The sequence below is a fragment of the Carassius auratus genome, chromosome 9, assembly GCF_003368295.1.
Source record: "Carassius auratus strain Wakin chromosome 9, ASM336829v1, whole genome shotgun sequence".
Taxonomy (NCBI): Eukaryota; Metazoa; Chordata; class Actinopteri; order Cypriniformes; family Cyprinidae; genus Carassius; species Carassius auratus.
In genome coordinates this window covers 29,990,394-30,010,382 of record NC_039251.1, presented here as the reverse complement: position 1 = coordinate 30,010,382, position 19,989 = coordinate 29,990,394, and the positions used below count along the sequence as shown (strand labels likewise).

The 19,989-nt window shown below is 38.2% G+C and overlaps 1 long non-coding RNA gene across 1 annotated transcript; it reads right to left on the bottom strand.

The window, feature by feature from the left end:
- Window positions 1-16,540: 16,540 nt before the first annotated feature.
- LOC113109385 (uncharacterized) lies at window positions 16,541-19,178 on the bottom strand. Its single transcript, XR_003292956.1, has 4 exons — window positions 19,079-19,178; window positions 18,019-18,044; window positions 17,773-17,839; window positions 16,541-16,727 (listed from the first exon to the last, which is right to left on the bottom strand). It is a non-coding gene; the product is annotated as an uncharacterized LOC113109385 (long non-coding RNA).
- Between the last annotated feature and the right edge of the window lie 811 nt (window positions 19,179-19,989).

The following is a 19,989-nucleotide window of genomic DNA, read 5'->3' as shown; positions in this document are numbered from 1 at the left end:
AGCCACGCCCTAGCAACCATTAAGAGCTACCTAGCAACCCAAAGTATAGAGAGATATCTTAACATCTGAAAGACATAGAAGCATGGGGGTTGGTTTATATTAGCAAGCAACCATTGAAGTATCATCATTGGCAGCTGACAGGCCACTCCCTAGCAACCAAACACAGTACCCTAGCAACCGTTTTGCAAAATCTATATCTCCGCATCAGAACATTGTAGAGGCATGGGGGTTGGTTTATATTGGCGAGCAGCCTTTGGAGTATCACCATTGGCAGCTCCCAAGCCACTCCATAGCAACCAAACGGAGTACCCTAGCAACCGTTTTGCACGACCTATATCTCTGCATCAGAACATCGTACAGACATGGCGGTTGGATTTTTTGACTCATGCTAGCACACTGGACTTCCAACATGCTAGTCATGCTAGCAGTGATTAGCTACATGCTAATAGTGATTAGCTAAGTGCTCAAATGGGCTAAGAACTCTATAATAACTACATAGTGACCATCTGTGACAACTACCAACCACCTAGTAACATCATAACAACCACCCTGGTTACCATAGCAACTGCCTAGCAACCACCCCGGGTACCCTAGCAACCACATAGCAACACCCTAGCAACCGCCCCAATTACCCTAGCAACCACACTGGGTACCTTAGCAACGGCCCTAGCAACCATCATGGGGACCCTAGCAACCGCCCTAGCAACCACCCCGGGTACCCTAGCAACCACATAGCAACACCCTAGCAACCGCCTCGATTACCCTAGCAACCACCCTGAGAACCCTAGCAACGGCCCTAGCAACCATCAAGGGGACCCTAGCAACCGCCCTAGCAACCACTCCGGGTACCCTAGCAACCACATAGCAACACCCTAGCAACCTCCCCAATTACCCTAGCAACCACCCTGGGTACCTTAGCAACGGCCCTAGCAACCATCACGGGGACCCTAGCAACCGCCCTAGCAACCACCCCGGGTACCCTAGCAACCACATAGCAACACCCTAGCAACCGCCCCGATTACCCTAGCAACCACCCTGGGTACCCTAGCAACGGCCCTAGCAACCATCATAAGGACCCTAGCAACCACCCTAGCAACCACCCCGGGTACCCTAGCAACCACATAGCAACACCCTAGCAACCTACCCGATTACCCTAGCAACCACCCTGTGTACCTTAGCAACGGCCCTAGCAACCATTACGGGGACCCTAGCAACCACCCAGATTACCCTAGCAACCACCCTTAGTACCTTAGCAACCATCATGTGGACCCTAGCAACCACCCAGGGTACCCTAGTAACCACCATAGCAACCTCATTGCAACACCCTAGCAACAGGGCGCAGAGTTTTGCCACTGCAAGCACCACTCACATTTTCTTCAGGAAATGTACCTTCTAGTCTTATTATTATTATTCTTCTGAGCCAAATTTTAAACACTATCTCCTCCTAGAGCTTTCAAGCTAGAACCACCAAACTCGGGTCAGACCTTCAGACTGGTCTGACTCGGGTTGCTATATCTTTTCTAACTGATTCTGCTTATGGTTTTCGTAAACCAGACTACCAAAACCACCTTAAATCCCATAGACTTTCATTGCGGGGGTACAAACTTTTGAAAAATAAGGCTTATAATATATTTAAGCTGTCTACTACCAGGGCAAACCTTAAAAACTCTCTACTGAGAATACAGCTAAAACCAGCCTAAGCTGATCAGTTGTTTTGGCTAGTCTCCCAAACTGGTTTTTAAGTGGTTTTGACCACTCTCACGCTGGTCTTAGCTGGGTTTTAGCTGGTTTTTACTGAATCCACTGTTTTTAGCTGGTTTCTGCCAGATTCGCATAGAAACATGCTAACAACATGCTAGTTACTCACTAATCAGACTAGAAACATACTTCTAACAAGTTTTAAAGTGGTTTTGGCCACTGTCACGCTGGCCTTAGCTGGTCTTAGCTGGTTTTAGGTGGTTTTCTTTACTGAATCAAATGGTTTTAGCTAGATTATCATAGAAACATGTTAATACCATGTTAGTAACTTGCTAATCAGACTAGAAACATACTTCTAACATGGTTTAAAGTGGTTTTGGCCACTGTCAAGCTGGCTTTAGCTGGTCTTAGCTGGTTTAAGGTGGTTTTCTTTAATGAATCAACTGGTTTTAGCTAGATTATCATAAAAACATATTAACAACATGTTAGTAATTTGCTAATCAGTCTAGTAACATACTTCTAACAAGGTTTAAAGTGGTTTTGGCCACTGTCAAGCTGGCTTTAGCTGGTCTTAGCTGGTTTTAGGTGGTTTTCTTTACTGAATCAACTGGTTTTAGCTAGATTATCATAGAAACATGTTAACAACATGTTAGTAACTTGATAATCAGACTAGAAACATACTTCTAACATGGTTTAAAGTGGTTTTGGCCACTGTCAAGCTGGCTTTAGCTGGTCTTAGCTGGTTTTAGGTGGTTTTCTTTACTGAATCAACTGGTTTTAACTAGATTATCATAGAAACATGTTAATAACATGCTAGTAACTTGCTAATCAGACTAGAAACATACTTCTAACATGGTTTAAAGTGGTTTTGGCCACTGTCAAGCTGGTCTTAGCTGGTTTCTAACTGAATCAACTGGTTTTAGCTCGATTATCATAGAAACATGTTAACAACATGTTAGTAACTTGATAATCATGTCAAAAACATGCTTTTAACATGGTTTTAAAGTAGTTTTGGCCACTGTCACGCTGGTCTTAGCTGGTTTCTAACTGAATCAACTGGTTTTACCTGGATTAGCATAGAAACATGTTAGTCACTTGCTAGCCATGCTAGCCACATGCTAGTCACATTTTAATCATGCTAGCAACATGCTAGTTGTATACTAATCATTCTAAAAACATGCTAGAGACATACTAGCAACATGTTAATCATGCTACAAACATGCTAACGACATGCTAGTCACTTGCTAATCATGTTAATAAAATGCTAGCAACATGAAAATCATGCTAGAGACATGCTAGCCACATGCTTATCATGCTACTAAAATGTTAACAACATGCTAATCATGCTACAAACATGCTAGCAACATGCTAATCATGCTAGCAAAATGTTAGCGAAATGCTAGCAACGTGCTAATCATGCTAGAAAAATGCTAACAACATGCTAGAGACATGCTAGCCACATGCTAATCATGCTAGCAAAATGTTAGCGACATGCTAGCAACATGCTAATCATGCTAGAAACATGCTAACAACATGCTAGAGACATGCTAGCCACATGCTAATCATGCTACTAAAATGTTAACAACATGCTAATCATGCTACAAACATGCTAGCAACATGCTAATCATGCTAGCAAAATGTTAGCGACATGCTAGCAACATGCTAATCATGCTAGAAAAATGCTAACAACATGCTAGAGACATGCTAGCCACATGCTAATCATGCTAGAAACATGTTAGCAACATGCTAATCATGCTACAAACATGCTAGCAACATGCTAATCATGCTAGAAACATGCTAACAACATGCTAGAGACATGCTAGCCACATGCTAATCATGCTACTAAAATGTTAACAACATGCTAATCATGCTACAAACATGCTAGCAACATGCTAATCATGCTAGCAAAATGTTAGCGACATGCTAGCAACATGCTAATCATGCTAGAAACATGCTAACAACATGCTAGAGACATGCTAGCCACATGCTAATCATGCTAGAAACATGTTAGCAACATGCTAATCATGCTACAAACATGCTAGCAACATGCTAATCATGCTAGCAAAATGTTAGCGACATGCTAGCAACATGCTAATCATGCTAGAAACATGCTAACAACATGCTAGCCACATGCTAATCATGCTAGAAACATGCTAGCAACATGCTAATCATGCTAGAAACATGCTAGCAACATGCTAATCATGCTAGCAAAATGTTAGTTACATGTTAACAACATGCTAATTATGCTACAAAAATGCTAGCAACATGCTAGCAACATGCTAATCATACTAGAAACATGTTAGCAAAATGCTAATAATGCTACAAACATGCTAGCGACATGCTAGCAACATGCTAATCATGCTACAAACATATTAGCAACATGCTAATCATGCTAACAAAATGCTAGCGAAATGTTAACAACATGTTAATCATTCTACAAACATGCTAGTGGAATGCTAGCAACATGCTAATCATGCTAGCAAAATGCTAGCAAAATGCTAATCATGCTACAAACATGCTAACGACATGCTAGTCACTTGCTAATCATGTTAATAAAATGGTAGCAACATGGAAATCATGCTACAAACATGCTAGCGGCATGCTAGCAACATGCTAATCATGCTACAAAAATGTTAACAACATGCTAATCATGCTACAAACATGGTAGCAACATGCTAATCATGCTAGAAAAATGCTAACAACATGCTAGAGACATGCTAGCCACATGCTAATCATGCTAGAAACATGCTAGCAACATGCTATTCATGCTACAAACATGCTAGCAACATGCTAATCATGCTAGAAAAATGCTAGCAACATGCTAATAATGCTAGAAGCATGCTGACAACCTGATAATCATGCTAACAACATGCTAATCATGCTAGAAACATGCTAGCAAAATGTTTATCATGCTAGTAAAATGCTAGCGACATGTTAGTCACTTGCTAATCATGCTACAAACATGCAAGCGACATGGTAATAATGCTAGAAACATTCTAGCGACATGCTAGTCACTTGCTAATCATGCTACAAACATGCTAGCGACATGGTAATAATGCTAGAAACATTCTGGCAACATGCTAATAATGTTAACAACATGCTAACAAAATGCTAATCATGCTAGGAACATGCTATTAACATGCTTGCGACATGCTAGTCACTTGCTAATCATGCTAGAAACATGATAGAAACATGCTAGCAAAATGTTAATCATGCTAGACTTGCTAGCCACATGCTAATCAAGCAAGCAACATGTTACCAACATGCAAATCATGCCATCAACATGTTAACGTCATTCTAGCAACATGCTAAACATGTTAAGAACATGCTAACAACATGCTAATCATGCTAGGAAAATGCTAGCAAAATGCTAATAGTGCTAACGTCATGTTAGTGACATACTAGCATGCTAGGAACATGCTAGCAACATGTTAATAATGCCAATGAAATGCTAGTGACATACTAGCCACAATGTTAATCATGCTAGAAACATGCTAGCAACATGTTAATCATGGTAGAAACAAGATAGCAAAATGGAACATGCTAGTAACATGCTAACGACATGCTAGTCACTTTGCTAATCATGCTACAAAATTAGGTAATGACATGCTACAAACATGCTAGCAACATGCTAATCATGCTAGGAACATGCTAGCAACATGTTAATCATGCTAACGAAATGCTAGTGACATACTAGCCACAATGCTAATAATGCTAGAAACATGCTAGCAACATGTTAATCATGGTAGAAACAATATAGCAAAATGCTAATCATGCAAGCAACATGTTAACGAAATGCTAGCAACATACTAACCATGCTAGAAACATGATAGCCACCTGCTAATCATGCTAGCAACATGCTAGCAAAATGCTAATAATGCTAGCAACATGCTAGCGATATGTTAGTCACTTGCTAATCATGCTGGCAACATGCTTATAATGCTAGAAACATGCTAACAACATGTAAGCGACATGCTAGCAAACATGCTAATAATGCTAGAAACATGATAGCAACATGTAATAATGCTAGAAACATGCTACCAACATGTAAGCGACATGCTAGCAAACATGCTAATAATGCTAGAAACATGATAGCAACATGCTAATCATGCTAAAAACATGGTAGCGACATGCTAGTCACTTGCTAATCCTGCTAGAAACATGCTAGCAAAATGCTTGCAAAATGCTAATCATACTAGAAAAATGCTAGCAACATGCTTATCATGCTAGCAAAATTCTAATCATGTTAGAAACATGCTAGCAACATGATAATCATGCTACAAACATGGTATCGACATGCTAGTCACTTGCTTATCATGCTATAAACATGCTAGCAACATGTTAATCGTGCTAGAAACATGCTAGGAACATGCTAGCAACATGCTAGTGACATGTTATCAACATGTTAATCATGCTAGAAACATGCTAGCAAAATGCTAATTATGCTAGAAACATGCTAGCGACATGATAGTCATGCTAACATCATGCTACAGAAATGTTAGTCATCCTAGCAACATGCTAGTAACTTGCTAATCATGTTAACAACATGCTAATTATGCCAGCAACATGCTAGTAAGTTGCTTGTCATGCTAACAACATGCTATAGACTTGCCAGTAATGTTAACAACATGTTTTTCATTTGCTAATCATGCAACATGGTAGTCTATTGTTTATCATGTTAACAGCATGTTAGCAACATGTTAGTCACTTGTTAATCATGTTAACAACATGCTAGTCACTTGCTAGTAATGCTAGAAACAGGCTAGTCACTTGTTAATCATGCTAATGACATGCTACTCACTTGCTAGTCATGTTAAAATCATGCTAAAGACATCCCAGTTACTTACTAATAATTTTAACAACATTCTAAAGACATGCTAGTCAGTTGCTGATCATGCTAATGACATGCTAGTCACTTGCTAGTCATGCTACCAACATGCTAGTCACTTGCAATACATTCTAGTGACATGCTAGTCACTTGCTAATCATATCAATAACATACCTGCGGTTGCTATGGTACTAAGGGTGGCTGCTAAGATGTTGATGTACGGAGGCAATGGTATTGTGGGTGGTTGCTAGGATGTTGATTTGTGGTTGCTAAGGTGAAGGCCACATCATTTATTTTATTGTAATTTGATCAAGGAGACAAAATCAAGTACTTCATAAATATAATTTTATTCAGTTAATGCCATTTCGGATCGCACTTAGTCTGGAACCTCACCCTTAAGCATGCCAAACTAGAGTAAAAAGCTCTAGAATGATTTTCTCCTGGGATCATTGGAACACACAAGCCTTTCCACCACGTCAAGGTGGCGACCCTTGGAAAGGACACACACATACACACACACACGCACACAGAGTGTATTGGCTAATAAAATGAGTGTAACTCACAATTTTTATATATATATATTTTTACTATTAATTTGACTGTTTGTTAGCATGTAAACGGTGTACTGAACACTAACACTGATTGGTGTGGTCACCCAAATAGTGTGGCAGCAAGGAATCTCTCTCAGTCACGATTAGCCATGTGGGACAATGCGGTTGTTGAATGAACCTGGTTCAGTGGGAATCTTTCTGAGGCAGCTTGTAATTTCTTACAGCCCCTCCATTGATGCTTCTGGCCTCAAAGCATCACATCCACTTGACCATTTTTGATCCATTTTGCATACACCTCCATTCATGGGCAGGTGCTCAGGGCGGCGGTGATGTCCTGCCTTAGGTTGCCCCCCGCTGGCCAAAAGGGAGTCTTACCCGTCATTGAATCATCACCTCATGCCTCTGATTACCGCTGTATCCCTAGTAGGCTAAATACAGTGGAATTATGAAGTAGGTGTTTACATGTGGCAAAGGTAAAATGCGGTTTGGAAAGTGGATGGAATAATTTTTTTGAGTGTGTGTGGTGGTTTTAATTTATATAGTTTTTCAGCAAAGAAAAGAGAGAGAGAGAGAGAGAGTGTGTGTGTGTGTGTGTGTGTGTGTGTGTGTGTGTGTGTGTGTGTGTGTGTGGTGTGATAACAAGGATACTAGTTTAATGGGGTTCACCCCTTTTAGGGGGTGAATTATCCCTTTAGTCTCTGCAAATGTGTAATTTCCAAGCAACCTATAGTCACGTTTGGTTTTGGGATTTGTTTATTTTATTTTATTTTTTTCAGTTTTTTGTGTTTTTCCTTTGTCCCACATGTTAGCCTGCTATGTGCTCCTACTGTGCATATGTCATGTTCTGATTGATTACATTGGTATCTTGTGTCCTGTTCTTGGTTCATTTTTTTTTTTATTCTCAGGTTTTCCTTGTTTACGCATTGGTCCTCGTTTATAAAGAGCCTCATGTTACCATTGTCTTTGTCTAGGTTTGTTTGTGCTACCCGCTATAGGTGAGTGTAGTCAGGTCTGTGTTTAGATTTTCCCCAAGGCAAGCTTTAATATTCTATTAACGTATCTATTCCAAAACACAGTACACAGGATCATGATAGCTGTAGTATGTTTGCAGAACACCAGCTCTGACATGAGAGTGTGAGTTGCTGATGAACACAAGATCCAAAAGACTGTTGTTTTCTGTTGTTCCAGAGTGGATCAGTTGTGTGTATCCTTTATCTTGAAACAAATTCAGAATGGGTTTGCTTCCATGGGACAGCTGGTTTTCATTGAAGTCTCCACACACTATAGCAGGTTTAAAATCTATGATGTGTAAAGATGTTAAAAGGGCATTAAGATTTCTCAAAAACTCTGTCAGGTTGTAGTTTGGTGGTCTATAGATCACTGCAAGAAGTGCTTGGTGGGGGACTTCTACTTTCAAAACCAAATATTCCAGGTCTGTAACATTGTGCATGTATTTCAGAGGATGAGCTTGTACGTTATTCTTTACATACACTGCCACTCCACCACCACTCTTGCTAGCCAAATGTGCAAAGTTTGTGTAGGATGCATGTCTGTTTCGGTTGTATATGGTGTATCCATCCAGCTGGAGATTCTCAGGAACAGCTGAACCTGAGAGGTGTGTTTCAGTTAGACATAAAATATCAGCCAAGCGAAGCTCATGGTGACATTTTAAATCACCCATATGACACTGAAGTCCCTCTGTGTTATGATGAATAATTTTAAGAGCTGCTTTCAGATTTGAATCCTTTACAATGTGTAGGATAGGCTGGACATTTTGAAAGTCAGCTTTTGGCATTTTCTCCAAGGAGACACTTATTTCTGGATCACAGAAAATTTTCTTTTCATCAAAGTCAACAATGTGTAATCCACTAAGTGAGGTGGTTCTGCTGAGTGCAACGTATGCCATGCCTGCTTCAAATATGTGCTTTAGAGATATGACAGCACAATCAGTTGTCATTCCTTGCACTTTATGGATGGTACATGCAAAAGCAAGTTTCATGGGAAACTGTCTTCGAACTGTTCCTTTTCTTTTCAATGGTTCCTCTGATCTCTCAATATAGACAGTATTATCATCTCCATCTGGTACTTTGTTGCGATGTTTCTGTCCAGCATTCACATTATCTAACTGCAGACCAATTAAGTGCACAAACATAACACTATTTTGGTTCTGAGTTATTATTTTCGCCACTTTGCCAAAAGTACCATTGACCAGTCCATCTTCCACATCAATGTTTCTGGTAAGCATCACTCTTGCACCAATAGCAATCTGTAGTGTGTCAATAAGATCACCTTTGTCTCCTTTAAATGGTGCTGCTTGCCTTTTCATTTCCCCTGTTCGTGGATCTTTTTTGTAGTCGTGTGCATCAATGTTAAGAATATTTGAAAAGCACAAGGATATGGCTTCTGTATTGTGCTTGTCTACCTCTTTATTGGTTGCAAATATGTGTAACGCATGAGTGGGACACTCTTTAGATGAAGACCTTGTGACAGCTTCTAACATGCACTTATCTTCATCAGTCAGCTTCTCATGCTTCTGTTTTACTCTTAGTCGGTTGAGCAGCTCAGCAAATGCAAGATCATCTTTCTGTCTCATGATCTGTGTCAGTGTTGCCATTTGAAAGTAATCTTTCCAGAAGTCAGGTACATGGTCCTCATATACACAGAGAGGTTTTGCTCTCCCGAGTGGTGGCAACTGGAAGAAATCTCCTACGGCTAAAACAGATAATCCACCAAAAGGTTTCTGATTTCCTTTAATCTGTTGCAGTCTCCAGTTCACATAGGCAAACAACTGCTTTGAAACCATTGATATTTCATCAATAATTAAAATGTGTGCATTAGAAAAGTCTGCCCTGATTTCATCCAAGCTGTTTCCCAGGCCTTGGTATGGAGGTTTCAAGCTTCTTGGGAGCTTCAAAAGACAGTGCAGTGTTTTACCAGAGATGTTAAAGGCTGCAGTGCCTGTGAATGCAGTTAAAAGAACAGTTGGATTTGAAATGTCGGTATGCTCTCGTATGCATGGAAGCCTGTGTAAAATCTTAGATGCTTCTGCATAAATAGTTTTAATTACATGAGATTTACCAACTCCAGCTCCTCCATTCAAGAAATATAAAAACTGCTGTGGGTTTTCACCAGAGACACATCTTTTGCACCAATCACGAACTGCATAAAATATGGAAGCTTGTGTTTCATTCAAGCTTTCATACATTTTGCGAAGTTGTGTAGTATTCAGTGGGGTAGATTGCATTACTGGCATCGCTGTATTACTGACAGAGGTTGATGCTGTGTATTCAGGAATGTTGTCTTGTTCATTTATGTCATTTGGATCATTTGATTCACTTTCCAATATGCTTTCTAATCTGATCAGTTCATTTGTCGGTGCCAGTGTAGTCCATGCATCTTCAATTGGACCATTCTGTTCAAAATCCTCAATTGCCTGTTCTATAGCCTCATTATGCTTTTCATATTTCTCACGATTTCTTTTTACAATCATATGCACACGCTGCAGTTCATCAGTTCCTGGTAGTTTTACTGAAGCAAATGCATAAAATGATTCATATGTTGGAAATCTTGAGGACTTCAGCTGTTTATCTGTGCGATATGGCAAGTAAAGTTTTAGGAGAGTTCCATAAAATTTTTCTGGATGTTTCTGTTCTGAGAAACGTGCAAATCTGATGACAGCAGGTTTTCCCTTTGTTCTTTTCTGTATGTGTCCCATATTTATTTGGAGTGGCAAAACATGTTTACCCTTTTTCTGTGTTCCATAAACAATGCGATATTCACTTGCAAATTCTGCCATGCACATGTTCTCAAACTCAGGTCTGTTTGGTCTGGCCTTGTATTTGTCTGGCAATCCTGTCATCCACACGTTTTCTACGTCATCATCCATGGTCTGCAAGTATTTCATTGGTAAACTCATTTTTACAGCATTGTCATCAGTAGGTATGAATATGACAGCACGTGATGATGATTTCAATTTTAAACTGCATGTGCGAGCGACTGCCTCTTGAGCGCTGACCTCCCTGTTTTTTGAATAGGCATTCATTACCTGCTTCATGCAGTCACGTTCAGATAGGTTATCATGACTTGAGTCTTTTATCACTCTCTTTAGGTAATCACTCATCTCATGTTCAGCTTTTGAGATGTATGAGAGAATGTACATTATGCAGCTATAGGGGTTCAGAATGAACTGTATATCCATGTTTGCATTCCAGGCTCTTAACAGAAGGGGATTATAGCCATTAACCCAGCAGTCCTGTGGTCGTCTCTCCAGGACAATTATATTTGATGTTGACATAGATTCAAGATAATTTTCATACTCTTTATAAGTCATGTTAATTTCTTGCAGCAGCTTTGTGGTTGTTTCAAAATTATGAGTTGAGTCATTCAGTAGATCCCACACCTTCTGAAGCTGTTCTTTTGCAACACTGGCATAATTTCTTTCCTCTGATCCATTCTCATCATCAGACTGTTCTGCAGGAGGAGGCCTGGGACGAGTTATCATTGTCCGCTTAATAGGTGGTTTAGGAAATCCAAATCTGCAGTGCTTCTTGTTCTTTTTGCATGATTTTGAGTGGTTTCGACTGTGCATCTGCACTTCACTTACAATTTTGTGCAGTTCTGGGTCTTTGTTTGCGTCAGGTAATTTGCATGAGATGTATTTATCAATGAAATCACAAACATCCTGATCTTGATCCTTTTCGAACTCTGGAGCATCTTTCACCCAAAATAAGCAGTGAATGTGTGGAGAGCCACGCTGTTGGAACTCTACTCTGTAAAAAAAGTCAATAACCTCACCGATAGGTTGAGCCGGTGACATGATTAGATCCCTCATTAAGGCTTCAACGCGTTTTTCAAACATTCTCATGGCAGTGACTGGGTTGCTTCTTAGAATTTCACATTTTTCTGACCAGTCTAATTCAGAGAAGTTTACAGTTTCACCTTGTTGTGCTTTAATAGCAGTAATCACTTCAGGCCATCTCATCTCAGCAGCACTAAAAGTACAGAAAAATGTGGGAGTGCCCAGCTGTCTCAGCATAGCAAACAAATCACGCAGAGTTTTCTCCCAGTATGCCGGCGTCCCTCTTAATGGTTGCATGAAACGTGTTGCCTCTTTATTATTCACAAGATTTTCTAACTCACGCTTGTCCTGTAGCAGTGAAGAGTTTATTCTGCGTCCATCACGGGTCATAGGTTTTGCTTTTCTCAGCTGGATAGAGATACTAGATGTGGCCATCTGCATTTCAGTCACAAATTGTGCAAAGAAGATGTAGCTTGTGTCTCTTGCCCAACGATTATCTACACACAGTAGTCTTGCGTTAAAGTACCTGCTGGGGGAAACATGTTTTGCTCTGCCGGGCTCATCAAGTGTGTTCTTTCCATCAGGAAACTGTACTGGGAATCCCATAGACTCCAATTTGGGAACTTTAAAAATGCTTACAGGACTGTTTCTTTCTGCTGGAGCAATGCAAAATATTCCATCATCATAAGACAACAGCTGCTGACCAAGATCAGGGGGCTGAAGACATGTATCTAAAATAAGACCAGAGGGCTGTTCTGTGAAAGTATCAGGATCACCATTTTGTTTATTGTCATCACTCTGTTGTTCCGTGTTCTCACTTTGGCTACTGGTGTCAATGTCCATTTGTTCATCATTTTCACTATCGTCATTTGTATTAGACTGTCTGTAATCAAACAATTCATCAGCTGCGAGTTCAGTGTTAATGATAATATCTTTATATTCTGAATGTATTTCTCTCAGTTTTCTTAAAGCACACAAGACCTTATGCATATTCATAGTCTGAAACTGATAGTGACCTTGGTAGCACAGGCGCCTTTTTAGTTTCACTGTTAGCAGCTGTGATTCACTTCTTGGTCTGGGTAAACAATTTACTGTTGTTTGTATGTCAGATGCAACAGAAATTACAGCTCCCTTAATAGCTTTCTGTTGACCTTTAGGAAGTGATATAATTTTAGCAAAGGGAATGTACTTTGCAATAAGATGTCTTTCTAAAATGTTTAAATCTGAGAGCTCTGCAGGAATAGAAGTGAACTGAAGCTTATTAACTGTAGCAATATCTGGCATTAGACCTCTCAAAAGCGTTGCATGGCAGCAGTGACAGATCCATTCAGTGTTCCTATTCTCCCAGATGCATTGATCAGGACAGTCAGAGCATATGTGAACATAGTTACCTGTCAAACATTGTGAAACAACTGTTGGATTCTTTTGGTAGCTTTGATTATTGCAACTACGCACTTGATTCAAGAAAAGTGCTCTTGCACAGCACGTGCATACATATGTTGGCCCCTGTTTTATCACATCCCTAAAAATATGCAATGCCTTTAATGCTGATTTATTTACCATTTTAACAGGTTGCATATTTGTAATTGTTTCTGTTATCTGTTGCACACGGTTTATTCTTCTGTATTTGTATAGAATGTGTTCTGCACACTGTAGCTTGTGAAGTACCTTCAGTGCAGATGTTTTGCTTTGAGATTTAAATAAATAGTATTCTTTGTGGCGGGCCTTAAAATGTGGATCACCATGATAGAGTTGTTTAAACATTTTCTTTCGTTGTTCATAGAAATTCAAATCATTTTTGCACTTACTTGTAAAATATTCCTTTTGCTTTTGCTTAAAAATAGGATCTCTGAAATATCTATTAACAATGTACTGCTTATGGTACTTCCTGTATTTCTCACTATTCCTGTAATTTCTGATGACATAGTTCTTTTGCCTCTCTCTGTATTTCTCACTATTCCTGTAATTTCTGATGACATAGTTCTTTTGTCTCTCCTTGTATTGCTCACTATTCCTGTAATTTCTGATAATACTCTTCTTCTTTTTCTCTCTGTATTTTTCACTCTTCACATAATTGTTTTTCATGGCTTGTTTGTGTTTTTGTCTGTAAATAAGATCATGCTGGTATTTATTCTTCATGGCTTGGTTATGTCTTTGCCTGTATTCTCTACTTGTCTTTAAATTACTTTTCAATGTTTTTTCATAAACCATTTTTTCCTGTCGTTTTTTAAGGTAAACTTTGCGTCTTTGAGTTTTATTCAGTTTCTTTGTTTGCTTATTTATGTTAGCTGATTCTAAATATTGAGGATTTAAAGGGGACTGTGATATAGATGAATCCAATGGTGGTGTCTTATGAGATTTACACTGCTGATTACTGGACAGAATATTGTCAAAAGACACTGATGTAACACATGGCTCTACATCAATGTTCTCGCAACACTCCAGTGAGGCTTCACTGCTATTATTTTCTGCTGTTATGTTAAGAAATGATAAAGGCAGCAGGTCAAACTGTTCATGATCGTTCTGTGTGAAACACCACTGAAACAAGAGCAGCAATCTCTCCAACATATCGTCCAAACTGTAAAAGGTGAGCATCACAGCAGTACCTGTGTCCCCCTCAGCAGACAGGCCATCTGGTGTTCTGCAGTGAGAATCGAAATAACCAAACCTTCCTGAACGATCCCTGAACACAGCAATGCATGTGCTTGCACAAATCAGCAACGCATCACTTACATCAGCTCTGAGACATTGCAGTGTGGTCTCAAGGTTTTCATACTCGCCAACTGCTGGTGTGTCTCTGAGAAATCCAAACTTTTGGGGATGTCTTAGGATGCTGTAGCACTGTGAGCTTGTCTCAATAACGTTAGGGAGCTCATCAAAATCTAAAAAGTTACCCACAAACTGACCCTTATCCTGCAATGTGCGTTTGACACTAGTGTACAAACCATCACCTTTCTGTAAAATGTGATCTAAATCCAAACTGTTGAGGTCGTTACACTCATTGTGCACAGCCAAAAACATTAATGAATTGCAAGTACACTGACGGCCTCTAGAGTAACCACTGTATCTTGGATCACTTTGACAATGAGTTGCCGTAACAGAGATCACATATTGGTTCACCTCATCAGTACCTGACACAGAACTGGTGCTGCAGTCGGGGACAGTTGCTTGTGAGAATGGAGGATTTAAAGGGGACTGTGGTATAGATGAATTCAATGGTGGTGTCTTATTAGACTTACACTGATGATTACTGGACAGAATATTGTCAAAAGACACTGATGTAACACATGGCTCTACATCAATGTTCTCGCAACACTCCAGTGAGGCTTCACTGCTTGCACAATTTTCTGCTGTTATGTTTAGAAATGATAAAGGCAGCAGGTCAAACTGTTCATGATCGTTCTGTGTGAAACACCACTGAAACAAGAGCAGCAATCTCTCCAACATATCGTCCAAAGTGTAAAAGGTGAGCATCACAGCAGTACCTGTGTCCCCCTCAGCAGACAGGCCATCTGGTGTTCTGCAGTGAGAATCGAAATAACCAAACCTTCCTGAACGATCCCTGAACACAGCAATGCATGTGCTTGCACAAATCAGCAACGCATCACTTACATCAGCTCTGAGACATTGCAGTGTGGTCTCAAGGTTTTCATACTCGCCAACTGCTGGTGTGTCTCTGAGAAATCCAAACTTTTGGGGATGTCTTAGGATGCTGTAGCACTGTGAGCTTGTCTCAATAACGTTAGGGAGCTCATCAAAATCTAAAAAGTTACCCACAAACTGACCCTTATCCTGCAATGTGCGTTTGACACTAGTGTACAAACCATCACCTTTCTGTAAAATGTGATCTAAATCCAAACTGTTGAGGTCGTTACACTCATTGTGCACAGCCAAAAACATTAATGAATTGCAAGTACACTGACGGCCTCTAGAGTAACCACTGTATCTTGGATCACTTTGACAATGAGTTGCCGTAACAGAGATCACATATTGGTTCACCTCATCAGTACCTGACACAGAACTGGTGCTGCAGTTGGTGACAGCTGAAGCTTCTGCTTTTCTGCGTTGCTTCTGAGCTTTACTTCTCTTACCTTTTTTTGGCATGGCGACAAAACGTTTTGAAAGGCAAAAATATGTTTTGGAACCCAGAAACGTCTGGTTTTATAAACAAACAATACCTGTAATTGTTGTGAATTGTGTAAATAGTTAACACAGTATGCACAATGCCTCAAATAAAATGTTTTGCAGATACAACTTTAATAACTGGTTACGGTGCAATACAATGTAACTTTTTTTTAATCATTAGATTAGTTAACAAAAAAAGTCTTGTTATATTAAATATGCAGTTATAAACAAATATGAGATAAGACTACAAACACAAAACTCAGTGCAAAACAGCTTATTTATCTTTATATGTGAACATGAACCGTTTTTTTTTACAGTGCCAACAACACTCTTACACTGTACATTGAAATATGTTATAAAATTACCAAAAGTATATTCATTTAATGCCAAACACAGACAATCAATTTTTATTGTACAATTAATGTACTATGTAACAGGAAAACAGACTGTAATATTATAAATATATAAAAATGTAATCAGTTAGACAAATGAATGCTGTAATGTTGTTGATTTGTTAAAAGGAAGTCCTCCAATCCAGGGTCTGCAGGAACTGCTGATGGTCTTTGCACGTTTTTAATATAATGTCAAAGCGTTTTTATATGTATATATGTATGAAGTTTTTTTTTTGTCTGCTTAATAGTCTTGTTTTTGGTCTCCTTGTATTATTATTCTTTGGTCAAGCGTTTCTGGAAAAATAATTTTTTACAGCTTAGCATTCAGGGCACTGCTTTTTTTTACAGGTTAGCATTTAGCACAGTAAAAAAAAATTACAGGTTATCATTTAGCACAGTAAAACATTTTACAGGTAAGCGTTTAGCACAGTAAATTTTTTTACAGGTTAGCATTTAGCACAGTAAAACATTTTACAGGTAAGCGTTTAGCACAGTAAATTTTTTTACAGGTTAGCGTTTAGCACAGTAAAACATTTTACAGGTTAGCGTTTAGCACAGTAAAACATTTTACAGGTTAGCGTTTAGCACAGTAAAACAATTTAACGGTAAGCATTTAGCACAGTACATTTTTTTTTTTTTTTTTACAGGTTAGCGTTTAGCACAGTAAAACATTTTACAGGTTAGCGTTTAGCACAGTAAAACAATTTAACGGTAAGCATTTAGCACAGTACATTTTTTTTTTTTTTTACAGGTTAGCGTTTAGGCAGTACAGTTGCATTTTTGTGAATGTATAAGAAGGCAAAAATAACAGAATGAAGCAAAGGTGAGAAAAGATTCAGAATCACAAATAAGTGGACATACACAGGGCAAACATACAAAGCACAAACACATAAGACAAAAAAAGAGAAGTTAATTACATGATTTTTAATAACATGACATAACTGTACACAAAGAATGCTTAAATGGATAGTCCAAGCTCACTTTGAGCTAAACTCTGCAGCACAGTTGATCTTGAGTGAAAAAAGAAAGAAGTAGAAGAAAAAAAAAAAAAAACTTCCAGGCAAAACCAATTTAATACTAGTAACTCAATCTGCAATCTGCAGTCTCTGCAAACAGTCGTGAGCACTTTCATAAAAGTCTGGAGTATGAGCTTCCTTTTGCATAAATTACTTGAATTGTATTTTGTTTGTATATGTTTTTTTGCTCTCAAAGTGATGTTACAGTCAACTCACAGAGGACTACATTTTTCACTAAATAAATGAAACTAAAAGCAAATTTTATATTTTGGGTGAACCATCCCTTTATTTATTCTTAATATAAATTGAGAAATATAATACAAATCTAATACATATATTTAGAATATTGAGAAAATGTACTTACACAGCAAAAAATGCAGTGACCTGTGTCTGGATGGCTCTTAATAGTGCCTTTGGGGTTTATTTATCTCCTGTGGACACGAAAGGGAAAAAAGTAACATTCCTAAAATGTTAGTTAATGTTTTTTTGTTTTTTGCATACAGCTTTTTTCAATGTACAAGTTTAAAAGTATTTATTAGTGATTGCTGACTAATCAACGTGTTATATGCATGGAAAATAAGAGTTGCAGGATGCAAGATTGATTACTTACAACAATCAAGGTGACTGCAATCAACACTGTAGAGAAAAATGAAAAATAATGTTAATGGCATTTTATTAGTAGTAAACCAACTTAAAGGATCTAATTTATAATTATAAAACGGTTAGTTCTATTCCTTGATTCTGATTGGTCAGCAGTGTTTTATTCAGAATACAGCATGGCTGAGCAACACCCTTAGCAACCACCCTTAACAACATAAACAATCAATAATATAGCATTAAAGCTTTTACATGTATTATGTATTTCGGCAAAATTAAATGTTTGTTATTTATTTAATGAAGTCTGAGTGACCCTTTCTGGTGTTGTTGCATCTTTCATCTTTAATTTTGAGACCCCTCCCTTCCCCTTCTAATAAACGCTTCTCATGCGGAGATATGTTGATGTGTGCGCGCGTCGTGCCTAACAACACCCTTCAGTGAATAAATGAGCTATCAGTAGCACTTAACGTTACGTGAATAGGTAAAAAAGGCACTGTGAACAAGTTAGTTTGCCATAGAATCACTAAAGCGATTGTAAGCCTTCCGGTCTAGTCTCTGTCTGTCTCTGTCTCTCAGAGTGCCCGCGTCCGTGTTTGTTATATTTTGGCATTTGAATGCCTTTATCATATAGGATAGTATAAAGTGGATACAAAAGCACAGTGTAGAGAGAGGACGGGGGCGGCAAAGGACCTCTAGAATCGAACACGGGCAGTTAGGTGCGTCAACCACAAGATTGTTAAGCTTAAGTTTTGTGTTTACACTAAAAGCCTCATTTGCGTTTATATATTTCCAAAATTAAAGGCCTAAATACTTTAATACTAAATGTTACTGTTCAGTGACCTAGCCCGGCAAATTTTCAGTACTGAAGAGGCTAACGTAAGTCCGCCGTTAACGGTTTATGATTTAAATAGCAACAAGTAAGTTAACGTTAATAATGTACACTCAACAACAAACGAACTTCGGTGTATTTTAATATCAAAATCATTATTTTTATTATTTTAACAGCATTTTTTCTTCACGATAGAAAATAAATCAAACGAAAATCAATCACCTCATATATGTAAACCCCTTACCTGCAACAGCTAGGCGCTGGGAAGGATTAGCCGTTTGGTCGTAATGTGGAAACACAACGGATTAGATATTCAAATTCTCCCGTCTCATTGGTAAGATTCAGTCACGTGCTGATTATCTGACGACCGCTAACTAAAGTATACCAATCGAAATTAAAATTGATTTTATAAATGTTTAAATAATGAATTGCTATCAAATAACGATTTTGAATAAATATTTACGTTTATTTTAAATTAATAAAACGCATTTAATATAATAAATACACATGCACAAAAAGCTATGTATCATTATTGTTAATGGAAAGATAACACAAACTCATAACTAGCCCTTTTAAGTTTGTTATAAATGTCTTATCTTTGTATTATTTTAACTGGCAAAGCTGTGTAAACACCTAGAATACGATTGTAACAACCTAACATATTTTGTAATCAAATAAACAAATCCATCGGTAATTGAATAGTCACAGAAACACAGATATCACAGGCTAACATTTCAGTTTTTTTTTTTCAAGTTCAAGTTACACTTTCAGCATGTTTTTTATTCTCTGTAGTACATGTACTAAACATTAACATTAAACTAATATTTAAATAGCATGTCATGTTCTTGAATAAATAACCCTTAAAATTGAGATCTCTTATGTACATATTTCATGTTCTCTTTTACATATGTAAATAGCATTAGGTGTGATCATAAATAACATTCAGAAAACTTCACAGCATTCAAATTCTCAACATGTTTATTTCTTTTCTGTATTACATGTACTAAACATTTGTATTAAATTAATATCCAAATTTCATTTCATGTTCTTTTATGAATAATACTTCTCATATGTACATATCTCATGTTGTTTTACATATGTAAATAACATTACATATTCTTTTGTAATTAACATGTAAACACTGTTCTCCTATAA